This window comes from Temnothorax nylanderi, unplaced genomic scaffold, assembly GCF_030848795.1.
Source record: "Temnothorax nylanderi isolate EJ_2023f unplaced genomic scaffold, tnyl_v1.0 TNYL_tig1439_pilon, whole genome shotgun sequence".
NCBI lineage: Eukaryota > Metazoa > Arthropoda > Insecta > Hymenoptera > Formicidae > Temnothorax > Temnothorax nylanderi.
Window position 1 is genome coordinate 1 of NW_027250501.1, and position 14790 is coordinate 14790.

The 14790-nt window shown below is 36.0% G+C and overlaps 1 pseudogene; it reads right to left on the bottom strand.

Annotated features, from left to right (window-relative positions):
• Positions 1 to 7794: 7794 nt before the first annotated feature.
• On the bottom strand, positions 7795 to 12964 carry LOC139787334 (uncharacterized; annotated as a pseudogene).
• Between the last annotated feature and the right edge of the window lie 1826 nt (positions 12965 to 14790).

Sequence of the window (14790 nt, forward strand, 5' to 3'; positions counted from 1 at the left end):
TTTTGTATTGTTTATCGGTTTAAAATATTTGACGTACTACACTGAAGATGGTGTAATGACTGACCGAAACGTTTGTTAATACTAATTTAATTTAAGTTAATTACTATTAATGTAACGCAAACCTTTTTGTACGGCTTTGCTGTCCAGCTTTTGGTGGACATGCAAGTCGCGAAGAAAAATGCCGAATTTTGAAAACTCGTATATTGTTACGAAAAGTCTAAATCCTGAATAAAACGTGACAATGTCCCGAAAGGTCATAATCTTGAAATACAAGGAATGGGACAATGTGTCGGGAAAAATTATAAACTAATTGAATATATCGAGATAGCACCGTATCTCGAAATTCAAAAGAGAGAGAGAGAGTAGACAAAGTATTTCAGAATTGTCTCGACAATTTTGTCAGAAATTATGTAATGTATAATTCTTATACAATAAAAGAAATATAGAAAAGAAGTGTTTGTGTGTGTGTGTATACATAGCATAACATATTTATCTTAGATTGATTTATATGTTATATATATATATATATATAACAATGTAAGATATATAAGATAATGTTACGCGCACACACACACACACACACACACACACACACCACCACACACACACATTCCTTTTTCTTTTTCTTTTTATTGTAAGAACTGTAATGTATCGAAATGATATATAGCAACTGACTCGTGAAGTTTTAAAATTTCTGAAAAAAGTGTCGAAACAATTCTGAAATACTTTGTCTACTCTCTTTCTGTCTGTTTTGAATTTTGAGATGTCCACTTTGATCTATAATTTTACCGGATACATTGTCTCATTTCTTATATTTAAAGATTATGACTTCGGGACATTGTCACGTATCTAAGATTTCGAGATTACGACCTTTCGGGACATTGTCGTAGTTTTCAATTTTTGTGATTTTGATTATTTAATTACAACAGGAGAACAATTCTTTGACTATTTTTTAATATCATTAACAAAGACAATATAAAAAATTAACAAAATAAAGCTTTATATGTAAATGTACAAAAACATATGTTTAATTTTTTAACGTTAGTAGTAAGAAAGTAGTTAGTAAATTGTAAAAATAATATCAAAGACTTCATCATGAGCTGGTTAATTGTAATAAGTACCAGATGCGTTCATCGTGAGCTGGTTACTTAAATTTTCAGCGGCGTTTATCGTGAGCTGGCTACTACAATTTTCAGAGGCGTTAATCGTGATCTGTCTAATTGTAATAAGTATACCGGATGCGTTCATCGTGAGCTGGTTACTTTCAGAGGCGTTTATCGTGAACTGGCTACTACAATTTTCAGATGCGTTAATCGTGAGCTGTCTAATTGTAATAAGTACCAGATGCGTTATCGTGAGCTGGTTACTTTAATTTCCAGAGACGTTTTGGCTGTACTTAACTTTAGATATATTAATTGTTGTAGACATAATATTTCAACGTTTATGATAAGTTTGTAATAATGAAATAAATAAGCAAAGAATTGTTCTCGTATAAAATGATATCTGTCGAGGTAATGTTTAAAAAATGCATTTCGATATTATATGTTTATTTGTTTTTGCAGGCGGCAGGTGGCAAAGATGCAGCAATTGAAGATGGAGAGAGGTACAGAGCTTACCAACGTAACTGAAAACGAGTCCATGGAATATGTCGAATCAGTGGAAACACTGTGCGACAAGATGGATTCGAATATCAGTACCGAGGTAATACAGTGCGAGGCTATGGAGCAAAATATACCAGGTATGTTTGTAGAAAAAGTTCCACATAGCGAGGATAACGAAAAATCTCGTTATTGACAATGAAGGCCTTATGGATGCAAATCGTATCCAAGAAAATCTGCCTGAAGGCCGTCGCATTGTCGACATATCTTTTATGTGGAACGAGATCCATAGAATTTTGACAACCATGCGCGAGGAATCGAGTGCCAATTTAAAGATTGGAAACTCGTAAATTCTCGTCGTTGTGGGTTGCTGACGCAGTTGTTCTTCAAATGCCAAATGTGGCAATTATGAAGACAACATATGGTCAGAACCCACAGAACCCACAGAAAATGTAGATATTAATAATAGTGCAGTAGCCGCAACTATAACAGTTGGGAGTGGTTATGCCCAACTGGAAGAGTTCTGTGCGGGTATAAATGTTCCTTGTATGTCTGAAAAGACGTACATAAAAAATCGAGAAAATGTTCTCGATTATTTTGAAAAAACAGCCATGGAAAGTATGAAAATGGCAGGCGAGCTTGAAAAGCAACTCGCCCTCGAGAGAAATGAAACTATAAATGGCATTCCATATATAACAGTTGTAGCGGATGGTAGTTGGATGAAAAGGTCGTACGGCCACGCTTACGATTCACTTTCCGGTATTGGTGCCATACTTGGTTTACGCACGCAGAAAGTCCTTTTTGTTGGTATCCGTAACAAATTTTGCACGGTGTGTGACATGGCGGAGCGAAAAGGTCTCGAGCCAAATAGTCACAAGTGCTACAAAAATTTTGACCGCAGGGCCAGCTCCACAAGTATGGAAAGCGACGCCATTGTAGAAGGCTTTAAATGTAGCCTTGAAAATGCATGGGATTAATATATAAAACGGTTATTGCCGATGGCGATAGCAGCGTATATCAGTCCATTAAGAATAACGCACCATATTCCGAACAAATGGTAACTGTTAAAAAAATAGAATGCACGAATCATTTGCTTCGCAATTTATGCAAGAAGCTAAGAGCCGTGGCAGAGACAGTTCAGCCAAAAACACCATAGAAAGCGTGGCTTTGTACAGCTACGAAATGTTGTAAGAAGCAATATTTTACCAATACGGCGAGAAGTGCTGAATGCAGCCGCCTTACGAAGAGAAGAAAAACAACCTCACCATAACCAAGGTGTGGAATTGCAGAAAGATATCTTGAACATTCTAGCCACGTTTTTGGTGAGCATAAAAGATGTAAGGAACGTGGTCGTACATGCGAAGAAAACCGTAAGGGAACAAAAAATTGGGTGCCATATTTAAAGTTGCACGGTTTATATCAGAAAATTGAGAGTGCTATCATGTACTTGAGCGCTTATTCCGAAGTTTGTTGTTAGAGTTAACAAACATCCTGCAGAGTTGTTTAAATCCATAGTCTGCAAAGAAATAGGTGGAAAGCGTATTAATTGGGCCTACGAGGTTCTTATAATACGAGAATTGCGGGAGCTGTTGTGCAGTATAATACGCAACAAGTTCTACGCAAGTGCACCAAAACGTGTGTGGAAATGTTCCTCCGATTGTCAAGAGTTTAGAAAAACGACGACAAAAAAAAGTTTTGATGACTAAAAATTATCGACAATTCGTGGCAAGCCCAAAAAATTTAAACAAGAGTCTGGAACAGATCGTTATTATGGTCCGCAATCACAAAAGCCAGACCTTCCGTCTGACGTATACCAACAACTTGAGCAAAATCATAAGCAAAAGTTGTTGGACAACGCAGAAAACAGACACAAAATTGAACAGGAGACAGAGACCAAAGCGAATGTGAACTGTGGCAATTATTGAGACGTGAAATGTTAACGGCATCCAACTTTGGAGCTGTCTGTCGCATGAGACCAACAACGTCTTGCGCAGCGATTGTAAAAAGCATTTTGTATCCTTCGTTCATCGACAATGCAGCCATGACATATGGTCGCGAGAACGAAAAAGTTGCCAGAAACGAGTTGGCTGTAAAACTGAACAAAAACATCACACCATGCGGATTGTTCATTGATTATGAAAATCCATTCTTGGGTGCTTCTCCGGATGGACTTATTGATGAAGACGTTTAGTAGAGATAAAATGTCCCTTGTCAGCTGAAAATTTAAGAGCTGATGTGGCTGTCAAAACATTGTCTCAATTGAAGGGCATATTCGATAAAAAGAATGCAAATAAAATGAATCGAAATCATCGATTCTTTTATCAAATTCAAGGCCAGTTAAACATAACGCAGCGAGATTATTGCATTTTCGCCATATGGACACCGGAAAGTATAAAAACAGTGGATGTGAAAAGAGACGATGTTTTTTGGAAAAATCAAATGCTGCCTTTCCTAACACGTTTCTATTATGAATGCATGCTTCCAGAAATTTTGGACAGCCGCCATAATAGACATATGGCAGTAAGAAATCCACAATATATAATGGAAGCTAAAGAAGCTAAAAAGCTAAAGATGCGCGTAGAAAAACAAATAGTCCGCAAAATAGCAGAGAAAGTAGTATTGAAAGGGAATTTTAGAAGAATTTGTGCCAAAGAGCAAACGTTTAAAATGTGACGTTTTTTCAACAAAAGCACCATCTGCCGCTGTTACAGATCACAGCAAGATGATGATTGCATCATAATCAGTTATGACAATAGCTATAATTTAACTGAAGATGATATAGCAAGACGCAGAAAGGTTCTGGATGACGTAACTGTTCCTTTTCATATAATACAAGAGAATGTTTTGCCCACAAGTAGCGAAGTAACTGATGAACCATTAGATTTATTTTTACGTGTCATAAGAGAAACTACATGTTTCGAAACGCAAAACGTTCAGTACATATATTATCCTGACATGATTATAGCTAGTGACAGTAACAAAAGCTTACAAATCATTGGAGGGACTTGTACTCATCACTGGCGATGTATTTACTTTGATGGATTTAAACTTCATGTGTATGATAGCCAACTGGCTGTACATACAAAAAATTGGCAGAACAGGAGAAAATTTATATTCGCAAACGTTTTCCAAAAATAAACATAAGTGATATAATTTTTGAAAAGGTCCAAAGACAACCGGACGGTATGTCTTGCGGAATTTATGCTGCCGCTTTCGCTACAACTGTAGCCTTAGGAGGAAATCCTTGTGAGGAAAAATATTCGAATGACGTACAACGTATGAGACGTCATTTTATGGATATTGTAGAAAAATATGAATTGTCACCTTTTCCCAGACAATAAATGTTTTTCACGTCACGCCAGTAAAAGAAAAAATAATTTACATTTCTAATATACGGTACTGACAAAATAAAATGTCAGAAGCGTCTATTTAGACGGTACTGACAAAATAAAATGCCAGAAGCGTCTATTTTGACGGTACTAACAAAATAAAATGTCACAAGCGTCTATTTTGACGGTACTGACAAAATAAAATCCCAGAAGCGTCTATTCTGACGGTACTGATTATTACAAATGTATCATTTGTAATTACAATCGGAGAGACGGAAAAATATATTGGTTGCGTTCTACACGGAATGGGCGTTGGAGGGGCCCATTCTATTTTCTCAATATTCAAAACATATAGTTTTGTAACATTACTTTTGTACACTTGAGAAAAAATGTATTGTAATATATTTGTCATTTTATATTATAAATATATAAACAGTACACACACATATATATATATATATATATATAATAAAAGTTTGTATATTTTACATTATTCACTTTCGGTGAAATAAAAATACTAATAATACCCAGAACCTATGTTCATAATACATAATGCGCATATACATGCAATGTATATATACTCTTATACATATATAATTGCGTAGGCGCTATAATTGAGTATATGTATATGTGTATGTGTATACATTGTAATACGCATTATATATATGCCTTACACTTCCGACATCGCATATATATATATATATATCAAATACATGATATATACATATATATACTAGAAAAATATCCAATGCAATGTTACGGAATATTAGAAACGGGCCTCGGTTGTACGCGGTGCTCTCGCGCACACGTACACGGCACGCACTTGTGTGCTGTACGAGAGTCACCACACTGTAGCAGCCTCGATCATATCAGCTGACAATCAGAGCGAGAAGGAAGAAACGATATATTTTCTCTCGCTCACTCGGCGCGCCACGTGCTGCAGTCGCAGTGTTGCCGGACGCATCGGTAGCATGCGATAGCATGCTGATCGACGAGAGGTTATGAGCATGACATGAGGTTATGAAACTGTCATGACTTATGACAGTTGTAACTAAATGTCTCTTGTACTTCATTGTGCGTCACTGACGCACGCATACACGTAAGAAGTGTTAGAAGTTGAGTAGTAACAAGTGTGAGAGTGTGTGCGCGAAAGAAAACGGCAGCGATATGATCATTTGGCTGTCAGCTGAGATGCTATACTCGCAACGACAGGTTTTGCTATCTGGGATATTAGCCTGGTTATTTTTAATAAGTGCCAGAGGTGTCAATCGTGGCTGGCTACATTTAATTAGTTTCAGAGGCGTTAATCGTGGGCTAGCTAATTTTAATTCAGTGTCAGAGGCGTTGATCGTGAGCTGACTACTGATAAAATGTCACAAGCGTCAATTCTGGCGTTACTGACAAAATAAAATGCCAGAGGTGTCAATCGTGGGCTGGCTAGATTTAACTAGTTTCAGAGGCGTTAATCGTGGGCTGGCTAATTTTAATTCAGTGTCAGAGGCGTTGATCGTGAGCACGGTCTTACATACAGGTCTCTCAACTCGTATGGTGGGGATGGTTCGCTTGGCGAAGTCAAAACGTATGAGGTCGCTGCAATCGGGGATGTTCTGTGAGAGCGAGAGAGCAATAGTAGCGCATAGCGCATACGTATCTGACAGTCGGGCCGAATAAACAACACATAGCAACGCCCGTTGCTAAAGACGCTCCGCGGCGGGAAAATACCGGGCGAAGCTGACGAACTCAGCCGCAAATGCAACAATATTGTAATCTAAGAATCCACAATTTTCATAATACATTTACAATAAATAAATAAATTATATATTATAATTTTAAATTATATAAATACATATATACAATTTCTACAATATAATTACGATATATATATATATATATCGTAATTTTTCTACAATATAATTACGATATATATATATATCGTAATTATATTGTAGAAATTGTATATATATTTATATAATTTAAAATTTAATAATATATTTTTATCGCATTTTGCATACAAAAATAATTTCGTGCAGACCAAGACAAATTTTATAAAAACTACTGCTATACCTTAAAATTCCACGTGTCGATCGTGAATGAAAAGGGAAGGTACAAATAACCGAAAACAGCACAACACAATGTATTAAATAATAAAAACTTATTGGTTTATTAATTTCGACAATTTTTTTTTACAACAAATTTTTTTTCATTTTCATGTTTTCCTGGAGTGCATTTTGCCTCATTCTCAAACGGATGTAATATACAATCGCGGAGGACAAAATATCACAACCGTGTTCTTTACATGGGAAAGCAAAATTGTATGTTGCTAGTACGTCTTCGAGAGTTAAATCGAAAACATCTAAGCGTGAGGCATGCTTTGCGAAACATGCTTCAACATGCCGTATAAGATCAGAAAAATTTTAAATTGGGATGGATCAACCACCACGGGATTTTCATAGTAATGAGTTTAGAAACGGAAGATGCGCAGGCAGAATTGATCCCACAGCTTCTTGACAAATTTTGCATGCACCATATTTTTTAAGGACCGGCTTGCATAAATATCCTGAAAGTATGTGCAATATAATCGGGTTAGTATGTTGACAAACGCAAAACATGTATACCAAAAAGCGAAGAAAGTTAAGCCCCTTGCACAATAGGCGATAGCGATAGCGACAGCGACAAAGTTGCCGACAAAGCTAAACAAAGCTGCTACAATAGAATAAGACGTGTTAGTATGTTTTACAGTTATATAGCGTTCTAACAGTTACATGCATCTATATATGTTCTACGGTTACTTACGTATGTTTTATAGTTAGTATGTTCTACAGTTACCTACGTTAAGTTAACAAAAGACGGATTGGCTTAAGAAAAACTTAATTAAGACAGAAACCTGTAACGTAATAAACTATACAGTCTATAGTGGGGGAAAGCTCAAAATCATATTCAATGAGATCGTCGGCCTCCCATTCTTCGTGTTCTAAAGCTGCGTCCAATTTTGCCGAATTTCATCACGATACTTAGCCATTTTCGTTTTCGACTTTTCGCCATTTAAAGCTTTCAAATCACTCAAGGACACTATGATCTTTGGCTCTGATTTCTCCACGATGGTACAATTACCGTACTTAGGAGGTTTAATCACGCTATAAACTGAGAGCAATTTATAAAGCTGTAAAAATGTAGGCAAGTGGGGTGATCGTTACATCCTGCTGCTTGACGGATCGTGCCGAAAAATTTCTGCAATAGATAAGTTACAAATCAAAAGACACAGTGGTGCTTGCGCCAAGTACACGCGAAGCAAGACCGCACCGTGACTCTTTTACGCGACGCGACGCGACGAGTTGCGAGTACTCGAGATGTTGAGATCTCAATAACGCATCAAGTTCTAAGTAGGCTTGATCGATAGCTTGGGGTCGATTTTATAAATTTATAAAGAAGAGTGTTTTTATTTTTCAGTACATATTACATAATCATAAATTATACAACAGTGTTTAAGATCTACGTATTATGCACTGACCAATAAACGTAATTAAGTTACAATTATGAATTATAATCACCTCCAAATTATCTTGGTTCACTTTGCCGGTCAACAAATATTTGAAATCAAATTTTTGTATAAGATAATGGCACATATCCATGGTAGATTTTAACGATACCCTTAATCCGTCAGCTGTTTCCACCGTTAAAAATTCGTCAGGACTTATTTCGCCTGTGAGTACAATAGACTGCCAATCGTTCAACCACTGTAGAGAGTCTTGTAGTATCTGAAAGATTAGTGTTCAGAAATGTGCGTGTGCTACCTTTACAGTAACTATCGATGATTTTATTTATTTTAAGATCACAATGAGTATATAAGGAGTAAATAAAGCGAAGCAAGACTACATCGAGGATCGAGAACGAGGACTACAACGAGGATAAACAAATTACCTTAAAGTCCGGAGATTGGGGTGTTAGACCTTCGTTCGGCATTTTACGATTTAAGGCATCAAATGTATCATTCATACGTTTACAAAATTTAATTGTTTCCTCGCAATCAGTAAGTGCTTCACATTTTTGAGATAAGTAGAAAGCTAACCCTTGCGCGACAGAATTACTGAAGATCTATGATATAAAAAAGAATAACATTAAATTGGATCGGATAAAGATAACGTACGTTGCGTGCTCGGATCGTGACATTGAAACAACGAGGACAGAACTGGATGTGATATTTACAAACAAAAAATATTAGATTAATGATTTGTACAGCAAATCGAACATGTAAATGGAATGCATATGTCGAGATATACAGAAGGGCATATTAGAATGTTTAAACAATGGCCATAGGTACGCGGTATACTTGAATTTCAGTAATGGCCGAGGCTACCCCCCCTTTCTCCTATAGATACCTGGGTTGCCAGACGAACACGCATTTTAGAAGTGTTATCTAATTGAATGTGTCTCTTAGATAGCCTCGGACATGCTCTGGCATTTCCGACATGCTTGGTATCGAGGTCAAATAAAATCTCGAAGAATCTCCATTCAATGTACTTTTCCTCTGAATTTATCTGCAATTTTTTTTATTGTGAGATCTGTTAGTATTAACACATATATTTATTATTATAAGTACCGGACGTCTGTCTGTCTGTATAATATCAAAGAATTAAAGACTTAAAGAATTGTATATGAAGTAGGGGTAGAATTTTCCGGGGAGTACTATAAAATATATAATTTTCGATTACGAAATTTATAATTAGCTAATAACGATAATCAAACATAAATGAAGTCGTTTTAAGAAAAACGACTCCCGGGCGAAGCCCGGGACACCAGCTAGTATATAATAATACAATCCTATTCATAAAGGCTCCAAACCAGATATTACGTGACATGAAAGAAATTATTCATTATTTAATTCTTAATTTCGAAGTTACAGCACTCAGAAAAATGGTTAGAGTTTTGACCTTTCTGAAAATTCGTGGAATGCCTCATATATTCATTAAATATATTAAAGATTTTATGTCCATACGACTTACCTCAAACGACGTTTATTGTACAAGCGATTCCGGATATTTTTGAACACATGTGGCACGTCAGAAAAGACGAATACTTTACGTTCATTGTCAAGGGGATGAGTAAACCACGTTTTTGTTTCGTGAAGTGAACCTCTAACATCCAGAAGAGACCACATTTTTCTGTTTGTATGAGCACCATCCGAAATGACTCCGTGAATTTTGGCTCCACATTTCTCTAAATAAGCAATTGCCTTCACCACCAATTTAGCGAGCTCGTCGCCCTTCACGGGATTTTTGATGCGAATACAGCTATAGGTTGGGTATATTATCCGCGAGCGGTTGGAACATAATGACGAGACCATGAGTTGCTTGTTCATTTATATCCAAAGATTGTGGTCCATCATCGCCAAAGTCCGTCAATCCAACGTAAGTAAGATTTTTCGAACAGACGGCAATAGACTTTCTGAGATTAATCTCATCTAGCAAAAGTACCCCGTGACGTTGCATTGGTGTTTTGGTGTCAAAGTGTTTTGTGAGAAGTTGGCCAAAATCTTTGTCAAATCCACATTTCGTATTGATCAGAGAGAAGTAACCTCGAATTGTTCGTGTACACGGTAGTGGCATAACGTTATTCTTTCGCAAAAACTCATAGTACCCAGGTGACCGTATGTTCATTAACATGCATAACATGAGCCAATCTTCGGTATAACGTCTACCTTTCGATCTTTCTTCGATGCGGCTGCAATGATTTCTTTCATGGCTATTTTTTGAGCCATTGGGACGGACAACTCTGAGCATCTTTTCTCCAGCGTAGAATCTCCCATCGCAGCAATTTCGAGTTCTTTGGCTTTCAGTAACTCCTTCAATGTCGAAAGTCGATATTTTGCTCGGTTTTTCTCACGTCTCTCGCGAAACATTTTTTTCCGAATCGCTTGTAATTTATATTCGTCAACTGGGTTTGACAAGCCACAGATTCGATTTTTATAATGCGGATTTTTTGATCTTCTTTCCTTTTGCAGGACCTTGTTTCTCAACTTACAACAGAATCGCATCTTCTTCTTGTACACAGCAAAGAACATTCTCGGTGATGCCACTGATCAATATAATTTTGAATGCATCCTCTGCTTGCATAAAATGGACATTAACTTCGCCTATGCCACAACACAGCCTCATGAATTGGAAGTTGATCAAAATACTTGGGAGCATTGTCACGTTGTCCAATTTTGCACGAGATTCGTTGCATCAGCATTAACGAGGTTCCATATACGTAATAACGTAGGTTTTTTTGCTCGTCGAGGGTTACATATTTTGGATTACCGGAGTGTTGATATTTTGTTTTTTCGTCGTTATTGAATACCAAAATACCAGGCCCTGATCTGGTTGTGTGGTTAACTGACCAACAATCCACGGCGTAGGTAGCGTAGTAGAAGAGCCTCCGCTGATGTCGAGATGTGCACTTGATTCATCTGCAAAAATACAAACAATCGATCACGTCGCACATTTTTGGCAAGGACAATGCGACGATGAAGACGAGGATGGCATAAGGAACTATAAGATAAACTTCTGTAGTTCTTAAGTATTCTAATACATCCCATACAGCACAAAATGTTTTCAAAAAATATTTTTGAATATTTCTGTAAAAATATTGCAAGAAACATTTTAAAATTGTTTTACGAATATTTTAAAATGATTTAAAAACCTTCTGTGGTAACATTTTTAAGAATATTTTAAGAATGTTTTAAAAATATTTATAAAAATGTTCTTCTTTATTACCCAGACAATATTTTCTTAAATATTAATTTAAATCTACATATTTATTGTTTTATAATCTCGTTCCAAAATATTTAAAAAATATTTTTTATTATTGATCTAAGTAAGATGTAAAGATGTATATTTTTCAAATATTAAAAAAATCTTTCAAACGTGAAACAATTATTGCTGATTGGATTAAACATATTTATTTTTTGAAGCAATATTTCTGAAAGATTTACAAATATTATTGAATATATTTATTTATAATTTTTTAAAAATATTTTCGAAAATATTTTTCTGACATAATCTGGCGGACATAAAAACATTTAAAAATTATTTTTGTGAATTATTTTAATCTTCCTAAAAAATATTTAAAAAATATTTAAAAAATATTTAAAAATATTTAAAAAATATTTAAAAAATATTTAAAAATATTTTGTGCTGTATGGGATGTTAAGATGCGTAGCTTTTAATAGCAGTATAGCCATGGAAAATTCACATAGTGCTAAATGTGCTATGTATTGACTAAATAAATGTTTTAAGGTATATATAGTTCTTTTTTTATTCATAAAACTTACTTTCGGTGACAGTGACTGATGAAATGTTAAAAGTTGTGCCATGAGTCGTCAGAACTGGAGTTTCTGCAGCAATTGGCCCATTTGCGATATTTGTAGCAAGATCGGTTGCTACTTCTGTAATAAAAGTCCAATATATAAATGTTAATTTATTTGAAATAAAGTACTATGCAATATACACCTTCAGCGGCAATATCAATATCAATATCAATTGGCAGATCAATAAATCCAGTTACTGCCTCGACTTCCAAAATCGATGATTCATTCGCAACAGTAACATTACACGAATTATGTATTGGAGACGTTGCAACTTGATTCCCTAAAGCATTGACGATGTCAGACTCTTGTATTGATTCGAAAGTTTGCTCATTGTTCTCGAATATGGTTGGAACGGCTGATTCGTGTAGACGAGGATGTTTATATGCAATCTTCAACAGCAAAACAAGAATAAAAGCGTACAGCATTCGGTTTTGTAAGCAATGAATTGCAAAAAATGAATTGAAATGAATAAAATGAATTAAGGAGACTGGAACTTACCTCTGCAATAACTTTCCCGTTCGCATCATGCTTGACGTACTTTCTGAGAATGTATTTCTCTTCAAAATGTTCCTCACAAACATAATGCGAAGACGTCAGTTTTTTGCTAGGAATCGCGGCTTGCCATTTTTTGAGCCGTTCACTATGTGTTGGCACTTTAAACACCGACCGTTTTATTTTCAGGCTTTTAAAGCCTGTTTTGCATTTCGGTACAATGCACGTTTTGTCATCACGTCAAATTTTAGAACGCGTGCACTATTTAACGCAATGATAATGACAACACAGGTTACGTATTTCAAATCGCGTGTCAAATCGACATCCCTCGATAGCAGCGACACCACAAGAAATGACTTCGATATCGGAGTCACCCCCACCACTGAAATTCTATCGAGTTGAGAGACCTGTATGTAAGACCGTGATCGTGAGCTGACTACTGTAAAATGTCAGAAGCGTCTATTTTGACGGTTGAGAAAAAATGTACTGTAAATATATTTGTCATTTTGTATTATAAATATATAAACAGTACATATATATATATAAAATAAAAGTTGTGTGTTTTACATTATTCACTTTCGGTGAAATAAAAATGCTAACACTCAGAACCTATGTTCATAATACATAATGCGCATATGTACATGCAATGTATACATACTCATACATATAATTGCGTACATGTATATATGTGTATGTGTATACATTATAATACGCATTATATATATGCCTTTTCACTTCCGACATTCCATATCTATATATATAAAGGAAGATGTCCTGACTGACTCACTCACTCACTCACTCACTCATCAACGCCCAGCCCAAACCCCTGAATCGAATTTTCACCAAAAGTATATGAAATAGGGGTAGAATTTTCCGGGGAGTGCCACTATGTGTATAGTTTTTTGTTACCGAATTTCTGGAAACCGGTTTTTTTAATTTTTCTAATTTTTCGAGAAATAATTGACCGAATCTCAAACCCCTGAACCGAATTTTTACCATAAGTATATGAAATAGGGGTAGAATTTTCCGGGAGTGCCACTATGTGTATAGTTTTTTATTATCGATTTTCTGGAAACCGGTTTTTCTAATTTTTCTAATTTTTCGGGAAATAATTGACCGAATCTCAAAGAATTATAGATTAAACAGGGGTAGAATTTTTCGGGGAGTGCTATAAAGTGTATAATTTTTCGTTACCGATCTTTTTGGAAGCCGGTACCAAAATTTTTTCAATTTTTCGGGAATTAATTGACTGAATCTTAAAGAATTGTATATGAAGTAGAGGTAGAATTTTCCGGGGAGCGCCATGATGTGTATAGTTTTTGTTACTGATCTTTTTGGAAACCGGTTTTTCTAATTTTTCTAATTTTTTGGGAAATAATTGACCGAATTTCAAAGAATTATAGATTAAACAGGGGTAGAATTTTTCGGGGAGTGCTATAAAGTGTATAATTTTTCGTTACCGATCTTTTTGGAAGCCGGTACCGAAATTTTTTTAATTTTTCGGGAATTAATTGACCGAATCTTAAAGAATTGTATATGAAGTAGGGGTAGAATTTTCCGGGGAGCGCCATGATGTGTATAGTTTTTGTTACTGATCTTTTTGGAAACCGGTTTTTCTAATTTTTCTAATTTTTTGGGAAATAATTGATTGAATTTCAAAGAATTATACATGAAGTAGGGGTAGAGGGAGAGAGAGAGGGAGAGAGAGAGGGAGAGAGAGAGAGAGAGAGAGAGAGAGAGAGAGAGAGAGAGAGAGAGAGAGAGAGAGAGAGAGAGAGAGAGAGAGAGAGAGAGAGAGAGAGAGAGAGAGAGAGAGAGAGAGAGAGAGAGAGAGGAGAGAGAGAGAGAGAGAGAGGAGAGAGAGAGAGAGAGAGAGAGGAGAGAGAGAGGAGAGAGAGAGAGAGAGAGAGAGAGAGAGAGAGAGAGGAGAGAGAGAGAGAGAGAGAGAGGAGAGAGAGAGAGAGAGAGAGAGAGAGAGAGAGAGAGAGAGAGAGGAGAGAGAGAGAGAGAGAGAGAGAGAGAGAGA